The sequence below is a fragment of the Excalfactoria chinensis genome, chromosome 15 (assembly GCF_039878825.1).
Source record: "Excalfactoria chinensis isolate bCotChi1 chromosome 15, bCotChi1.hap2, whole genome shotgun sequence".
In the NCBI taxonomy this organism is placed as follows: domain Eukaryota; kingdom Metazoa; phylum Chordata; class Aves; order Galliformes; family Phasianidae; genus Excalfactoria; species Excalfactoria chinensis.
Window position 1 is genome coordinate 4,767,640 of NC_092839.1, and position 16,918 is coordinate 4,784,557.

The 16,918-nt window shown below is 55.4% G+C and overlaps 1 long non-coding RNA gene across 1 annotated transcript; it reads left to right on the forward strand.

Moving 5' to 3' along the window:
• Positions 1 to 8,400: 8,400 nt before the first annotated feature.
• On the forward strand, positions 8,401 to 9,174 carry LOC140259346 (uncharacterized). The gene is made up of 3 exons (XR_011905392.1): positions 8,401 to 8,479; positions 8,554 to 8,635; positions 9,029 to 9,174. It is a non-coding gene; the product is annotated as an uncharacterized lncRNA (long non-coding RNA).
• The last annotated feature ends 7,744 nt before the right edge of the window (positions 9,175 to 16,918 follow it).

The window sequence follows — 16,918 nt, forward strand, 5'->3', positions numbered from 1 at the left end:
CAGGCAGCTCTATAGGCTTGGGTTGGAGTGGCTGGAGGACTGTGTGGAGGAAACGGACCTGGGGGAACTGATTGATGCTCGGCTGAACGTGAGCCCACAGTGTGCCCGGGTGGCCAAGAAGGCCAACGGCATCCTGGCTTGCATCAGAAACAGTGTTACCAGCAGGAACAGGGAGGTGGTTGTCCCCCTGTACTCGGCACTGGTGAGGCCGCACCTCCGAGGGCCGTGTTCAGTTTTGGGCTCCTCACTGCAAGAGAGACATTGAGGCCCTGGAACGTGTTCAGAGGAGGGCTACGAAGCTGGTGAGGGGTCTGGAGCACAGGCCTTATGAGGAGTGGCTGAGGGAACTGGGATTGTTCAGCCTGGAGAAGTGGAGGCTCAGGGGAGAGCTTATAGCTCTCTATAACTTCCTGAAGGCAGGTTGTAGTGAGCTTGGGGTCGGCCTCTTCTCTCGTGTAATCACTGATAGAACTAGAGGGAATGGCTTCAAGCTGCGCCAGGGGAGGTTCAGGCTGGACATTCGGAAGTATTACTTCTCGGCAAGGGTAGTCAGGCACTGGAATGCACTGCCCGGGGAGGTGGTGGAGTCACCGACCATGGGGGTGTTCAGGAAACGTTTGGTTGTTGCGTTGAGGGATATGATTTAGCTGGGAAGTACTGGTGGTGGTTGGACTGGATGATCTTTTAGGTCTTTTCCAACCTTGATAATTCTGTGATTGTGTGAAGGAGGGAAACCCAATACTTCGGAGTGGTCATTGCATCTTAGGTCTGGGCTCAGCCCGTGCAGCAGCACCTCGGGGCTGGGGCCGAGCCCGGTGCCTGGGGCTGTGCTGCCTGCAGGAGGGCTGCGGGGCTGGGGCAGCCGGTGTGGGTGCAGCACATGGGCATGGGGGAGGGCCGGCAGCAGGGAGGGCGTTGGGCCTGAGCCCCGCTCGTGTTGGTCACAGCACAGGGGCCGCAGGGGACGCCAGGAGCGCAGAGCAGGGAGGGCCGGGCTGTGTGCAGGCCAGGGCATGAAACCTTCCCTCGGCAGCTGCTGAGCTGCTGAGCTTTTCCCCCACGTCTGCAGACTCTCCGATGAGGCTCTGCAGCAAAGCCAGCCGGGCCATCCTGATAGTGCACAAGGGGTTAGGAAAGGGCACAACTGAGCAGTCATTGAAGAGCACAAAGCAGCGAAGCACAGCACGAGCCATTGACTGCCTGCACAGATGAGCTTCTGCAGGCACCTCCGTTGGAGATCTGCGTACTGAGTGTGGGCGGAACGTGAAGGGAAAGGAGGAGAGGAGGGGAAGGAAGGCAAAGAAAGGAAAGGAAAAGAGGAGTCCAAAAGGCCAGAGCAGGAAAGGAGAAGGAAAGCTCCGTGCCGCCGGCGCCACCCGCCAGGAATCCGGGAGCGAACCCCCCCACAGGCCCGGGCCGGCCCCAGGCCGCCCTTAGCAACGGGACGGCGCAGGCGGTTGCTAGGGCCGGGGCAGGAAGTGCTTCCTGCCGGCCGAGAGCGCTTCCGGGGCAGCGCGGCGTGGCGGCGCGGAAGTTTGAATGGGGCCGGTAGTTGCGGGCTGTGCGCTGCCAGCGGGGCCGGGCCGCGGTGCGGGGCACGGAGGGATGTCGGCGGAGCAGCTGGCGGTGCTGGCGGCACGCAGAGGCGATGCGTGCGGTGCCAGCGAGTGCGGAGCTGAAGGAAGGGGAATCCATGTCCTTCCTCTGGCTGTCGGCGAGCGGGACGAGTCAGGGCTGCAGTTGTGTGTGATGGTGTTTGTTGCTGGGACCGGCTGCCCGAGCAGAATGGGGGCAGCGAGAGGGAGGCTTGACAAGCGCCCGCAGTCAGCAGCACGGCCCGTTCCTGCCCGCCTTGTTGTGAGTCTGTTGGATGTGGAAGCTGGAGGTATTAATGGTGGGTCGTGGTTGAATCCCCCAAGAGGCCGCCCAAGGAGAGGCGCTGGATGCCAACATGGAGAGCAGAGCTCGTGTGTCCCAGGAGGCAGGCGTAGTCAGGTCCGCTTTGGAGCCTGCTGTTGTTGGCGCTGAGCTCAGGAGCCCCATCAGCGTGGTGCTGCGTATGGCAGCCCGAAGAGATTCCCTTGTGGTGGAAGGGGGAGGCCGAAGGAGGCCGAAGGAGGCCGAGGGCCCTTTGCTCAGGGCCGGTTCCTCTGTGCCCTCTTGCTGGCCGGAGAGCAGGGCTGCCCGCTGGGCACAGCGAGTGCCTTCTGGCTGCCGTGCCGTGCCCTGCCCTCCAGCCCCCTCCTCATGCCATGTGGAACGCCAGTGCCAGCAGTGCCAGCAGCGCGGCCGCCATTTTAGAACCCTGGCCATGTCACAGCCGTTGCCTTGGTCACCGCTGCCCCACGCAACGCACTCGCCTCTCCAAGCTCTGGCTGTCAACAGCCATGTGGGCAGCAAAGAGAGCGAGGCTAGATGATGGGCAGGATGGAGATAGGAAGATGGAACCGGGGACCACAGGAATGAAGAGGAAGAGGGGGCCCGACATGACCATCGGGCAGCAGACAGGCAAGAGAGCCCGTTTCCATCACACCTGGACCAGCCCCGTGACCACCTCCGTGGAGCCCATGGAGGTGGATCCACCTCTGGACGAGCCCATGGAGGTGGATCCGCCTCTGGACGAGCCCATGGAGGTGGGTCCGCCCGCGGCACAGCTGGCCTGGCACCACACCACCGTGCCAGGCCCCGCATCAGCACCACCAGGGCTGCAGCATCGCTGGTCCAGGCGCTGGGCTCCTTACCGTCTGCGCGGCCCCCGCCCCCGGCGTTAGCCGGTGAGGCTTCATTTAACATCTGCTGCTCCTCTGCGGGTCCCCGGTCCCATCTTAACCCTCCGATGTCCCATCTGAGCCCATTTTTATTGTTGTTTTTCTTGTTAATTTAGTTGTAGTGTTAGGAGTAGGTTATTGTTCATGTTTTTGGTTAGGAGTAGGTTATTGTTCGTGTTTTTGATTAGGAGTAGGTGTTACTGTTCATGTTTTAGTGTTAGGTGTAGGTTTTTTTCCTGTTTTAGAGTTAGGCTTAGGTTACTGTTGGTGTTTTATTGTTAGGTGTAGGTTTTTGTTCCTGTTTTAGAGTTAGGCTTAGGTTACTGTTCGTACTTAGGGTTAGCTGGGTTCCTACCAGCAGCTGGCAGCAAACAGCGCTCACTCGGTAAGCACACGCCTGCTTTCTCACCCGAAGACGTGAGCGCTGCTCCACGAGTGCGGAGATGTGCTGACATCTCCCAGCGATGGGATTTGCAGCTTGTGACTCTTGTGTTGCAGGTTGTCGAGGGGCAGCGCGTGAGTGGCTGTGCAATGCAATTGGGCTTCAGGAGAGCAGTCTGGAGCTGCCATTGTAAGGTAGGTGTGCCTTACTGTAAGCGTGCTCTGAAGCAGTGCTGGTTAAGCACGGCTCACTACTCTGTCTTCAACAGATCAGCTTTCTGCTCGCTTTATTTCCATGGCTGGCATTGTAGAGCACAGCAGCAGCAAGGCCGCCAACACGTCCACAACCAGGTACGTGAACATGGGTAACTTTAATGGTAATAGGGCAGTGGTTACGTGTGTGTGATGGAGCTCAGGGATAGGTTTAATCTTGCCTGGTAAGCTCTTCCCTTATTTGACGTCCACCCGTCCCCTCTTGCTTCTCTTCCCCCCACCTGCAAGTGCAGCAGTACCGAAGGCTGAGGGCTCTTGTCCTAGGCAGGCGGGCAAGGCAGGCGGGCAAAGGGAACTGGAATGCAAGTTTGATGTCCCTCTTTGTTGTCGGGTCAGTAGGCCCTGGATCTCTTCCGAGCAGCTCTCCAAGTTAGCCTGGAAATGTTTGCTGGCAGGAAGTGACCCCGTCGCAGTGCCTGAGACTAACGGTGCCTTTTTCCCCCTCTCAGCAGGCAGCCTCCGTGAGAGCAGTGGAGCAGCAGGCTGTCTGCACTATGGCTGCTGAACTGCATTTCTCGCCACCTGAGATCCCTGAGCCCACACTAATGGAGAACGTGCTGCGCTACGGACTCTTGTTTGGAGCCCTTTTCCAGCTCCCGTGTGTTCTGGTTATCATCCTGCCAGTTTCCAAGTCCCCAAAGGCAGTAAGTAGCGCTGTGTGAGACTGATAGCAATGCTCAGGCAGTGGGCTGGGAGGGAACCGTCTGTAGCTGTTGCCTACGGCAGAGTGCCCCGGCACTGCTGAGAGTGCCGCACTTGGTTCTGTCCTTCCTTCCGCACCCCAGTAGCCTTGTGGTGCCAGCTTGTCCTATCCTGCAGCTGCTGCTGTGCCCTATGAGCTGCCAGGCAGGGGGTCCACTAGCCAAGGACCACCTTGCTATCGAGGACTTTAGGCTCTGGTTTGCATGGGTTTTTTGGGAACTAGACAGAGGTGGAGTTTCTAATGTGCCCTGAGGTCAGGAAGGCGATTTCCAGTGCTGGCCCCCAAAGCTGCCCAGGCTGGTGACTTGAGCTCCCAAAGCCAGCTGTCAGCCAGTTGTTAGGGAGCTCCCTGACTGTGTCCCAATTGCTTCTTGTAGGACTCGGAGGGTTTTGAGTCTAAGACTTGGGAGACGGTGAAGAAACCCAAGGCGAGTGCTGCACAGCTGAGCAAGAAAGCCAAGAAGGAAAGCAAAAAGAAACGATAAGGGCTTGAGCAGTGAGGCGCAAAGGACAGCAGAATCGCTTGGAATGCTTCCTCAGAGGTGCACCAAAGGACACAGACTGCGTGGTCCTGTTTTCAGGCATGGCCGTGCTTTCCCTTTTGTGGACTGCGGAGAGGAACTAAGGAAGCTGTGTCTTTAGTCATTACCAGTATCCCGCCTATTTGATTTCCCATTGAAATGCATTTTGGTTGCATTTAGCATCTCTTTCTTGCAAATAAAAGCGAAACAAACATTTGAATAGTGGTGCTGCCTCTTTCAGTAGCTGCTCAAAAGGTGCCTGGCTCGGGCTGGCAATCGCAGGGCCATGAAGCGGTCGGCTTCACGTCCCTCCCTGGAAATGGAGCTGCTTGTCCCACGTTTCAATTGGCTGGGAGTGTGGATCTGCCTGGGGGTAGCGAGGCCCTACAGAGGGCTCTGGACAGGCTGGAGAGCTGGGCTGAAGGCAATGGGATGAGGTTCAACAAGACCAAATGCCGGGTCCTGCACTTTGGCCACAACAGCCCCAGGCAGCTCTATAGGCTTGGGTTGGAGTGGCTGGAGGACTGTGTGGAGGAAACGGACCTGGGGGAACTGATTGATGCTCGGCTGAACGTGAGCCCACAGTGTGCCCGGGTGGCCAAGAAGGCCAACGGCATCCTGGCTTGCATCAGAAACAGTGTTACCAGCAGGAACAGGGAGGTGGTTGTCCCCCTGTACTCGGCACTGGTGAGGCCGCACCTCCGAGGGCCGTGTTCAGTTTTGGGCTCCTCACTGCAAGAGAGACATTGAGGCCCTGGAACGTGTTCAGAGGAGGGCTACGAAGCTGGTGAGGGGTCTGGAGCACAGGCTGCTCCTTATGAGGAGCGGCTGAGGGAACTGGGATTGTTCAGCCTGGAGAAGTGGAGGCTCAGGGGAGAGCTTATAGCTCTCTATAACTTCCTGAAGGCAGGTTGTAGTGAGCTTGGGGTCGGCCTCTTCTCTCGTGTAATCACTGATAGAACTAGAGGGAATGGCTTCAAGCTGCGCCAGGGGAGGTTCAGGCTGGACATTCGGAAGTATTACTTCTCGGCAAGGGTAGTCAGGCACTGGAATGCACTGCCCGGGGAGGTGGTGGAGTCACCGACCATGGGGGTGTTCAGGAAACGTTTGGTTGTTGCGTTGAGGGATATGATTTAGCTGGGAAGTACTGGTGGTGGTTGGACTGGATGATCTTTTAGGTCTTTTCCAACCTTGATAATTCTGTGATTGTGTGAAGGAGGGAAACCCAATACTTCGGAGTGGTCATTGCATCTTAGGTCTGGGCTCAGCCCGTGCAGCAGCACCTCGGGGCTGGGGCCGAGCCCGGTGCCTGGGGCTGTGCTGCCTGCAGGAGGGCTGCGGGGCTGGGGCAGCCGGTGTGGGTGCAGCACATGGGCATGGGGGAGGGCCGGCAGCAGGGAGGGCGTTGGGCCTGAGCCCCGCTCGTGTTGGTCACAGCACAGGGGCCGCAGGGGACGCCAGGAGCGCAGAGCAGGGAGGGCCGGGCTGTGTGCAGGCCAGGGCATGAAACCTTCCCTCGGCAGCTGCTGAGCTGCTGAGCTTTTCCCCCACGTCTGCAGACTCTCCGATGAGGCTCTGCAGCAAAGCCAGCCGGGCCATCCTGATAGTGCACAAGGGGTTAGGAAAGGGCACAACTGAGCAGTCATTGAAGAGCACAAAGCAGCGAAGCACAGCACGAGCCATTGACTGCCTGCACAGATGAGCTTCTGCAGGCACCTCCGTTGGAGATCTGCGTACTGAGTGTGGGCGGAACGTGAAGGGAAAGGAGGAGAGGAGGGGAAGGAAGACAAAGAAAGGAAAGGAAAAGAGGAGTCCAAAAGGCCAGAGCAGGAAAGGAGAAGGAAAGCTCCGTGCCGCCGGCGCCACCCGCCAGGAATCCGGGAGCGAACCCCCCCACAGGCCCGGGCCGGCCCCAGGCCGCCCTTAGCAACGGGACGGCGCAGGCGGTTGCTAGGGCCGGGGCAGGAAGTGCTTCCTGCCGGCCGACAGCGCTTCCGGGGCAGCGCGGCGTGGCGGCGCGGAAGTTTGAATGGGGCCGGTAGTTGCGGGCTGTGCGCTGCCAGCGGGGCCGGGCCGTGGGGCACGGAGGGACGTCGGCGGAGCAGCTGGCGGTGCTGGCGGCACGTAGAGGCGATGCGTGCGGTGCCAGCGAGTGCGGAGCTGAAGGAAGGGGAATCCATGTCCTTCCTCTGGCTGTCGGCGAGCGGGACGAGTCAGGGCTGCAGTTGTGTGTGATGGTGTTTGTTGCTGGGACCGGCTGCCCGAGCAGAATGGGGGCAGCGAGAGGGAGGCTTGACAAGCGCCCGCAGTCAGCAGCACGGCCCGTTCCTGCCCGCCTTGTTGCTGCCGTTGTGAGTCTGTTGGATGTGGAAGCTGGAGGTATTAATGGTGGGTCATGGTTGAATCCCCCAAGAGGCCGCCCAAGGAGAGGCGCTGGATGGCAACATGGAGAGCAGAGCTCGTGTGTCCCAGGAGGCAGGCGTAGTCAGGTCCGCTTTGGAGCCTGCTGTTGTTGGCGCTGAGCTCAGGAGCCCCATCAGCGTGGTGCTGCGTGCTGCGTATGGCAGCCCGAAGAGATTCCCTTGTGGTGGAAGGGGGAGGCCGAAGGAGGCCAAGGACCCTTTGCTCAGGGCCGGTTCCTCTGTGCCCTCTTGCTGGCCAGAGAGCAGGGCTGCCCGCTGGGCACAGCGAGTGCCTTCTGGCTGCCGTGCCGTGCCCTGCCCTCCAGCCCCCTCCTCATGCCATGTGGAACGCCAGTGCCAGCAGTGCCAGCAGCGCGGCCGCCATTTTAGAACCCTGGCCATGTCACAGCCGTTGCCTTGGTCACCGCTGCCCCACACAACGCACTCGCCTCTCCGAGCTCTGGCAGTTAACAGCCATGTGGGCAGCAAAGAGAGCGAGGCTAGATGATGGGCAGGATGGAGATAGGAAGATGGAACCGGGGACCACAGGAATGAAGAGGAAGAGGGGGCCCGACATGACCATCGGGCAGCAGACAGGCAAGAGAGCCCGTTTCCATCACACCTGGACCAGCCCCGTGACCACCTCCGTGGAGCCCATGGAGGTGGATCCACCTCTGGACGAGCCCATGGAGGTGGATCCGCCTCTGGACGAGCCCATGGAGGTGGGTCCGCCCGCGGCACAGCTGGCCTGGCACCACACCACCGTGCCAGGCCCCGCATCAGCACCACCAGGGCTGCAGCATCGCTGGTCCAGGCGCTGGGCTCCTTACCGTCTGCGCGGCCCCCGCCCCCGGCGTTAGTCGGGAGGCTTCATTTCACATCTGCTCCTCCTCTGCGGGTCCCCGGTCCCATCTTAACCCTCCGATGTCCCATCTGAGCCCATTTTTATTGTTGTTTTTCTTGTTAATTTAGTTGTAGTGTTAGGAGTAGGTTATTGTTCATGTTTTTGGTTAGGAGTAGGTTATTGTTCGTGTTTTTGATTAGGAGTAGGTGTTACTGTTCATGTTTTAGTGTTAGGTGTAGGTTTTTTTCCTGTTTTAGAGTTAGGCTTAGGTTACTGTTGGTGTTTTATTGTTAGGTGTAGGTTTTTGTTCCTGTTTTAGAGTTAGGCTTAGGTTACTGTTCGTACTTAGAGTTGGGTGGGTTCCTACCAGCAGCTGGCAGCAAACAGCGCTCACTCGGTAAGCACACGCCTGCTTTCTCACCCGAAGACGTGAGTGCTGCTCCACGAGTGCGGAGATGTGCTGACATCTCCCAGCGATGGGATTTGCAGCTTGTGACTCTTGTGTTGCAGGTTGTCGAGGGGCAGTGCGTGAGTGGCTGTGCAATGCAATTGGGCTTCAGGAGAGCAGTCTGGAGCTGCCATTGTAAGGTAGGTGTGCCTTACTGTAAGCGTGCTCTGAAGCAGTGTTGGTTAAGCACGGCTCACTCCTCTGTCTTCAACAGATCAGCTTTCTGCTCGCTTTATTTCCGTGGCTGGCGTTGTAGAGCACAGCAGCAGCAAGGACGCGAACACGTCCACAACCAGGTACGTGAACATGGGTAACTTTAATGGTAAGAATAACATTGCTGTGATAGTAATAGGGCAGTGGTTACGTGTGTGTGATGGAGCTCAGGGATAGGTTTAATCTTGCCTGGTAAGCTCTTCCCTTATTTGAAGTCCACCCGTCCCCTCTTGCTTCTCTTCCCCCACCTACAAGTGCAGCAGTACTGAAGGCTGAGGGCTCTTGTCCTAGGCAGGCGGGCAAGGCAGGCGGGCAAAGGGAACTGGAATGCAAGTTTGATGTCCCTCTTTGTTGTCGGGTCAGTAGGCCCTGGATCTCTTCCGAGCAGCTCTCTAAGTTAGCCTGGAAATGTTTGCTAGCAGGAAGTGACCCCGTCGCAGTGCCTGAGACTAACGCTGCCTTTTTCCCCCTCTCAGCAGGCAGCCTCCGTGAGAGCAGTGGAGCAGCAGGCTGTCTGCACTATGGCTGCTGAACTGCATTTCTCGCCACCTGAGATCCCTGAGCCCACACTAATGGAGAACGTGCTGCGCTGCGGACTCTTGTTTGGAGCCCTTTTCCAGCTCCCGTGTGTTCTGGTTATCATCCTGCCAGTTTCCAAGTCCCCAAAGGCAGTAAGTAGTGCTGTGTGAGACTGATAGCAATGCTCAGGCAGTGGGCTGGGAGGGAACCGTCTGTAGCTGTTGCCTACGGCAGAGTGCCCCAGCACTGCTGAGAGTGCCACACTTGGTTCTGTCCTTCCTTCCGCACCCCAGTAGCCTTGTGGTGCCAGCTTGTCCTATCCTGCAGCTGCTGCTGTGCCCTATGAGCTGCCAGGCAGGGGGTCCACTAGCCAAGGACCACCTTGCTATCGAGGACTTTAGGCTCTGGTTTGCATGGGATTTTTGGGAACTAGACAGAGGTGGAGTTTCTAATGTGCCCTGAGGTCAGGAAGGCGATTTCCAGTGCTGGCCCCCAAAGCTGCCCAGGCTGGTGACTTGAGCTCCCAAAGCCAGCTGTCAGCCAGTTGTTAGGGAGCTCCCTGACTGTGTCCCAATTGCTTCTTGTAGGACTCGGAGGGTTTTGTGTTTACTGGCAGTTTCCAGTACTGGCTTTCAGACTTTCTCTTTGAGGTTGTACAGGTGAAGCTTTAAGTGAAGTTTTCATGTGAGACAGGAGACTATGATGCCACCTTCCCTTTAGTTAAATTTGGACCTCAGTGATGTGGTCTACAGTGAGGCAGAGCATGCATTGCCAGAGCTGATTCTGGTACTCCTCTGTTCCTTTGCAGCCATCACTACCCATCATTTCCCTCAGTGAGTTTAGTTGAGATACTGAATATCTTGTGCTTGTTCTTTGAGAATGGTGACCGCTTTGTTTGATGTGTGGTTTCTGGCCCTCATTCCTCCTATTAATGTGTTAGAACTGACAAGCTTGTTTCTGTTTAGGTTGTTTGTATGCTCTATTTTTTATTTTCTCCATAAATGCACTGTCCCCGTGATTTCCTTTGCATGTGATTAATTCACATGACAATAAACAAGAGAGACTCCCTCCATTTCTTAGGAATGATGCTTAGGTTCAGTACAGATTGGCTTCTTTGTTTTGGAGGCTTCAGGCTTTGGAGACTACCTTGGTTTGAACAGCAGACGGCATCAGTGTTCACTTCTCAGCAGCACCAATCTGCAAACCTGAGTAATAGCTGCTTGTTGCTCCCCGTGCACTGATTGCAGCCTTTGGAAAGGCAGCCAACTCTTTCCTTGGGAAGCCACACAGATGTGAACCGTAATAGCCCAGTGACTTTAGAGATGATTGAACAGGACTCTTTGATTAAAGGATACTGTCAGATGCGTGCCTCCCCCTCTATTATGGGGTGCTCTGTGTTGGAAGCTTGAAGCTAGCACATCTTGCTCTGCCATTTTTTGTGTGTCCTTTTCCAGTTGGCAAGCTCTGACTGCTAGAACCAAGATGCTAAAGCAATATTTATACTCAAATGCATTTAATGAAAGGAGGCAATCTGTGTGTGTGTGCTTTCTCAGATGAGACTGGCGCTGTTCCCTCACGTCTTTACCAGATAACTAGACTTTATTTCCCATGGCTGAAATATTATCCGTCATCTCCCCTGAAGGAAACAAGCTTTATACCTTAGGATTCCTTGTTAGTCCAGGTGAAGAGAGCTTTGCCTTCAGTGCCCTGCCTGGATTTTGGTCTTGGTGTAAAGGCTCTGAACGTGACGTTCTGAGTGCTGTTTTGAGGCTTACCTTTTGTCTTGCACATGATAAGGATGAAAGTTTGGCAGAAATAGCTTTTCAATGGTTCAGCACATACTGGTGATTCTGTGATATCTTCTACTTTTTCTGGTGTGAATAATTGCTGTTTAGTGTTGGTTTTTGTCCTGCTGTTAAAATGGGGGTGGGTTTTTTTATTCTACAAAGCCTGATTTAGGCACTTTAGCTTATAACAACCTCTGTGGTAACAGGCTGTGTGTGAATTCACACTCATCCAGAAACACATGCAGAGGAATCAGGGATAGTGCTGCTCAAGGCTTATTAAATGTAGGCTCAGCCTGATATAGATGCATTCCAGCAGAGATACCCAGCACTTACGTATTTTTGCTTTCACATAAATGCCCGAAATGAGCTGGGCATCAGCCAGTTGTTGGGAGCTCCCTGACTGTGTCCCAATTGATTCTTGTAGGACTCGGAGGGTTTTGAGTCTAAGACTTGGGAGACGGTGAAGAAACCCAAGGCAAGTGCTACACAGCTGAGCAAGAAAGCCAAGAAGGAAAGCAAAAAGAAACGATAAGGGCTTGAGCAGTGAGGCGCAAAGGACAGCAGAACTGCCTGGAATGCTTCCTCAGAGGTGCACCAAAGGCAATGGACTGTGTGCTCTGGTTTTCAGGCATGGCCGTGCTTTCCCTTTCATGGACTGCGGAGAGGAACTAAGGAAGCTGGAAGGGAAGGGCTTCCAATGCATTAGCAGCAAAGAGGACTTCATCTATTCAGGACTTGATGAATGGCAAGAGCTGGAGACACTGCATTCCTTCAGGGTCTGTCTCTTCAGGGCCAGGGACGGTCTAGTGTTAGCCTGAAATATGGCTAGACGGGACTGGAGAGAGAGGTGGTGTCATAGCCACAGAGTCTCTGTAAGGCATCTGGAGCTTCCTGATGCCAGCTCACTGCTTGGTTTGTTTGATCAGGAATGAGTCAATGGGAGGAGAACCTGCTGTGTTAGGTGCCCCAGGGCTTACAGTGGCTTTGAAGAAAAGGGTTCTGTGGTGGGGCTGCAAGTCTGCCATCCTTTTGCATACACAGACTGCCATCCTCAATTGACAAATGCATTGTGAGCCCAGGTACAGCAGCAGTGCTGTGCTGTGTCTGTTCTCTACCAGAAGCCTAACAGCACATGTGCTGGAACCATCAGTGTGAGAAAGACCTGGTTTGCTTCTCTCTCTTGCTGTTGGTGGATGAGTCAGGTGGGCAGCATGAGGAGAACAGAACAAAGCAGGCAAGACAAAAGCACTCCAAAGTTGCTTGGAGATCTCAGGACAAAGAAACATGACAAAAATTTCTCACACCTACAATAAAGACTAATATTGAGCTGCGAGTTTTCACAAATGAGGATGGTAGTTGTTTTATTTAATCCTGTCCTCCCGCAGGTTCCCTAACGTTGGGTTCTGTTGCTTTCTTCTAAGAGAAGTACAAATACTGAAGGAATAATGCACACGTTACCCAAAATACAGCAGTGCTTCCATTGCCAAGAGCCGGTCAGCAATGAGCCCTGTGTGGTTGTTAACTCAGAGCAGCTTCTCCTCCTGTCTGAGCTGAGGCTGAATGACTCCTAAGTGGAATTCCTGGTTATTGGGGTTTCATCTTGGGTGGGGGGTTGGGATTGTGCTGTATTTGCTGTTGGTTCCTAACAGCTCAATACCTGTTTCACAATGTTGATTATTAGCTGAACTTACAGCATGCCTTTAGTAATTACTAGTATCTTACATATTTTATGTTCTGTATACGTATAATCTTTGTTTCAAATTAAAACAAACGTAACTTTTTAAAAGTCGTGGTGCCTCTTTTTGCATGTTTACTATGAAAGCTGCTGGAGCTCTGTGGAAACACAGGGACATCCATGGCCTGCTGATGAGAGTGACCCTTTTAGGTGAGGCCTTTCCGCTCCTTTGACCTGTGTGAAGTTGGTTAGCTCATGCTTTCAGGCATGCGTGTATCTGTGCTTGACTTGGAAGCAGCAAAATGTCTGCCAGAGCACCTTCACCTTCCTGGAAAGAGGAAACGGTGCAACGTCTTAATTAATTTGCCTCTCATGAGGGATATTGGCTCCAAGAGCCCCCGTGGAGGTAGCAAAATAAAGGCAGTGTTTGTTAATAGGAGCTGGGGATTAGATGGGGATTCAGTCGATTGATGATGGGGATTTCTGTAGGCTCCCTGGCAAGTGTAGCTGTAGCAGGGAACTGCCTGGCAGCCACTTGGGCTGCAGGAGGAGCGGTGTGAGCTGGGTGAGCTCTGGCTGATGTTACTTGGTTCCCTCCCCAGAAGAGGAAAGGAAAGACAGACTGTGCGGTAAGTCCTCCCATTCCCAAGCATCAATCTCAAGCAGTTTTTCTGTTCCACTTTTGACTGCTCAAGCAGGTCTCCCCCTCTGACCACATACATCTCGAGTGCCGTGGCCATCACTGCCCTGTGAGCCATCCCACTCACAGTGCATCCTTGTGCTCCTCCAGTGCAAGCTGCGTGATCCCTTGAGGCAGGCTAATAAGCAGCTCGTGACCCGAGTTCCAGTTCACATAGTTCAATTAAATCCCTATTAATCCTGCTCAGACCTAATTTACTTTCATTCTCATACATGTGCTTCTCTGTGCTTTGGAGATGCTCTCTGGTGATGTTCCCCATTGGCAGCAGCGAAAGAGCCAAAGGATCTGATCCTCCTCATCCTCAGACCAGAAGGGATGATTCGGCTGGGGCCGTCCCACAAGAGGTATGGAAGCAAACCAGTGTTGGCTTTGGTGTTTCTGAAACTGCCCATGACTGCAGGGCAAAGGTCCTGCTCTCCTGCAGTACCTGGTAGCTTGTGGCTTTGAGCAGTTTTTCTAAGTTTATGGAGTGGTTTTGTGGCTTTTGTTAAGTGGATCAGAGCAGTGGCTGGTCAAAACGTCCCTTGTTTGGGCTGGCAGTTACAGGGTGATGATCCTGTTGGTTTCACATCTCTTCCTTTAAATTCAGCTGCTTTTCCCACCTTTCACTGTTGGTCTTCCCAACTCCGCCACCCACCCCGATCTATCAGCACACACAGTGCTGTGCAGCCCCCACCTCTGGTGATGTTCACTTCCTTCTCCTCAGCTTATGGGGTTTCACTCAGAGCCTGAAGGCCCTTGTGTGGCTCTGGAGCTTTCTGCACCCTGTGTGAACAGCAGCTGGCTGCAGCCAAAGGCCTTCAGACTGCAGCTGAATCAGAGCCCAGTTGATTCCTGCATGGCCTGGATCCAGCCCACCTGCCACCCACAGAACCACGGTGCTGTGTGAGAGCCTCCAGGCCGGAGAGAAGGATCCCAGCATTAGCCCCCTCCCCTTGGCAAACCTAAACCAACCCTAAGCTCATAACCATGGGTTCCTGATGCTGGCCATGCTAATTGCTTGCTGTCACACCCATACTCTGCCAATCTTAGTGATTGTAAAATGATAGAATTCCTGAGCTGGAGGGTCCCTGCCAGAACCACTGAGTCCAGCTCCTGGCTGCGCGCTTCACTGGCTCCAGGTGGGGTTGCCATAAAGCTGCTTGAGTTCCTGAACAGATCAGAGCAAAGGGCTCTGCTGCATCTGTCCGCGACTCAAGCACCACCATTGTGTTATTCCTAGTAATAATTCCTACAAATATATTTGGAATTTGCAGCAAGCAAAGCGCAGCTCGCCTCAGGAACGGAATCTGTGAAACAAGACTTAATGCACGCTCGCCAAAGGGATGCTTAAAAATAAAGCTGGCCAGAGATGAATGGCTGTTTTGTTATAAATCCACAGCTGGGCTGAGGAGGTCAGGACCGACCGAGCTTTGGACCTCAAAGGGCCCCTCTCGCTTTGCAGAAAGATTTTAGGGGCCCCACGGAGCAGTTGGATGGGGCTCATAAACAGGTCTGAATGGTTTGTCCAGAGAAGTCATGGGTACCTATTCCATGGACATGGCCAAGGCTGGGCTGGCTGAGCCCTGGGCAGCCTGATCCAGTGTGGGACAGCCAGCCCAGGGCAGGAGTTGGAGCTCAGCGATCTTTGTTTCCCTTCCAAACCAACCACTCTAAGTTTCGTGGGGCACTGGGGCTGCAGGGCTGGGGGCTCCCCAGCACTACACAGCTGTGGGGCTGAGCCTCGGGCTCCATGGGGAGAAACGCAGCAGCACCGGTGTCACCGGGCATTGCAACACACTGTGTGCAGCATGCCTGAAGGGGGAAGCCATGGGCAGCTATTCTGATTTTTCCTGTCGAAACTTGCTTAAAGGTCAACAAAAAAGAGCACAAAAGTAGCTGCGCATCTGTAACAAGAAATCGAGATGTGCCCACATGGGTGAGCCGGGAGAAGTACTCAGTGAGAGTGACTTGGAGTTGGAAAGCACCTGCCTTTCACTTCCAGTTTCAGCCTCTGCATCCCTCCCTGCCCTGCACCCCCAGTGTGTGTTTTTGGTGCTACTGAAAGGTGAAAAGAAAGAAGAGGTTTCAAGGAAGAGACTGGAATGCCTCACTGGGGGACAAAGAGTGTGGGTGGGATGGTGAGAAGAGCGGGGCTGGGAGAGGGGCAGGAGGAGAGGGCAGCAGGACTGCAGGTGAACGTGCCTTGGGCCCAGAGCTGAGCTGGGAGCCGGGAGGGCCCCTGTCAGGGTGCTGCGAGGGCACGTTGCTGAGCCAGAGCCTGAAAGAGGAGAGGCTGGATGCCAAGAGTGTCTGGTGGCCATTTTCAATTGGCGCCTTGGTGTCTTCCTCCTTCCACCAGCCTGCACGGTGGGTACAGCATGCCACAAAGAACTGCCTCCTGCTGCCTGCCTGCCAGAGATGGAAGAGAGTCAGGCTGGGTGCAGCAAAGGGGCTGGTTGCGAAGGAGGGAAACCAAATACTTATGAGTGGTCATTGCATCTTAGGTCTGGACTCAGCACATGGAGCAGCACCTCGGAGCTGGGGCTGAGCCCGGTGCCTGGGGCTGTGCTGCCTGCGGGAGGGCTGCGGGGCTGCGGGGCTGGGGCAGCCGGTGTGGGTGCAGCATCCATCCATGCCCTGCTTTGCCCTGAAGAATTAACAACACCAAAAAGACTTTCCACGGACACCAGGCTGCAGTCTGGGGTCGCTGCCTCCAGTTCAGACAGTGACTATCGGGCTGCTCCTGGCAGGAAGGCCCCCCCGTGCGATGTGCTGGCCGGTGGGGACGGCTCGGTGTGTGCATGACTCCCGGTGACTCACGGGTTTGTTGGCCCTCGGCAGTGTCACGGGAAATATTTTTTTCATAACTCAAATGAGCCGGGGGAGGGGTGTGGACTGCGAACAGAAGGGAGAGCTCGGCAGCACGGTTCCCTCAAACTCGGCCACTTTTCACACCGATTCTGAAGCGTTGGAGTTTCCAGAAGCCCCCACTCCGGTTGCCGTGAGGGGCGGCAAGAGAGGTGGGCTCCACGGGGAGGCTCACGGCACGGTCTTCTTTCCCTGTTTATTCCCCTGCGCTGAAGTTTTGCCTCCTCCCGGAGATCGGGGGGAACGCGGGCTGCAGCCTCCCACATCGGCCGGCTGTCCCCGCTGGGGACGAGGATGCAGGAGGGCGCAGAATCCATCACAAAGCGGCTGTTCGCCGCGTGCCCCGGTCGCTGTAATACAAGCGAACCGCAAAGCAGCCCGGCTGTAACCTCACTGCAAATCACCGCTCTCCTCTCCACCATCCCCGGCGATCAGCTCGGAGCCGAGCGGAGAACCGCACCGCGCCGCGCTCCCACGCGTGGCCCCGCCGCGACCGGGCGGCTCCGGGACGGGGCGCGTCGGTAGAGCCGCGGGCGGGGGCGGCTCCGGTCGCTGTCCGCACCCCGCTCAGCCCGGCAGCCCGGAGGCTTCTTCCTTAAAAGAAAAAAAAAGAGGGGAGGGGCTCGGCGTTTTTTTCTTTTCTTTTCTTTTTTTTTTTTTTTCCTATAAGCCGTTTCCGGTTTACTGCTGCCATATTCCTAGTTTTTTTTTCCCTCCCTGTGGGCTGTTCCCCCCTTACACACACACACACACACACACACACACACACACACACACACACACACACACACACACACGCACACACACACCCCGTAGAAGGGCTGACCGGGGGCGG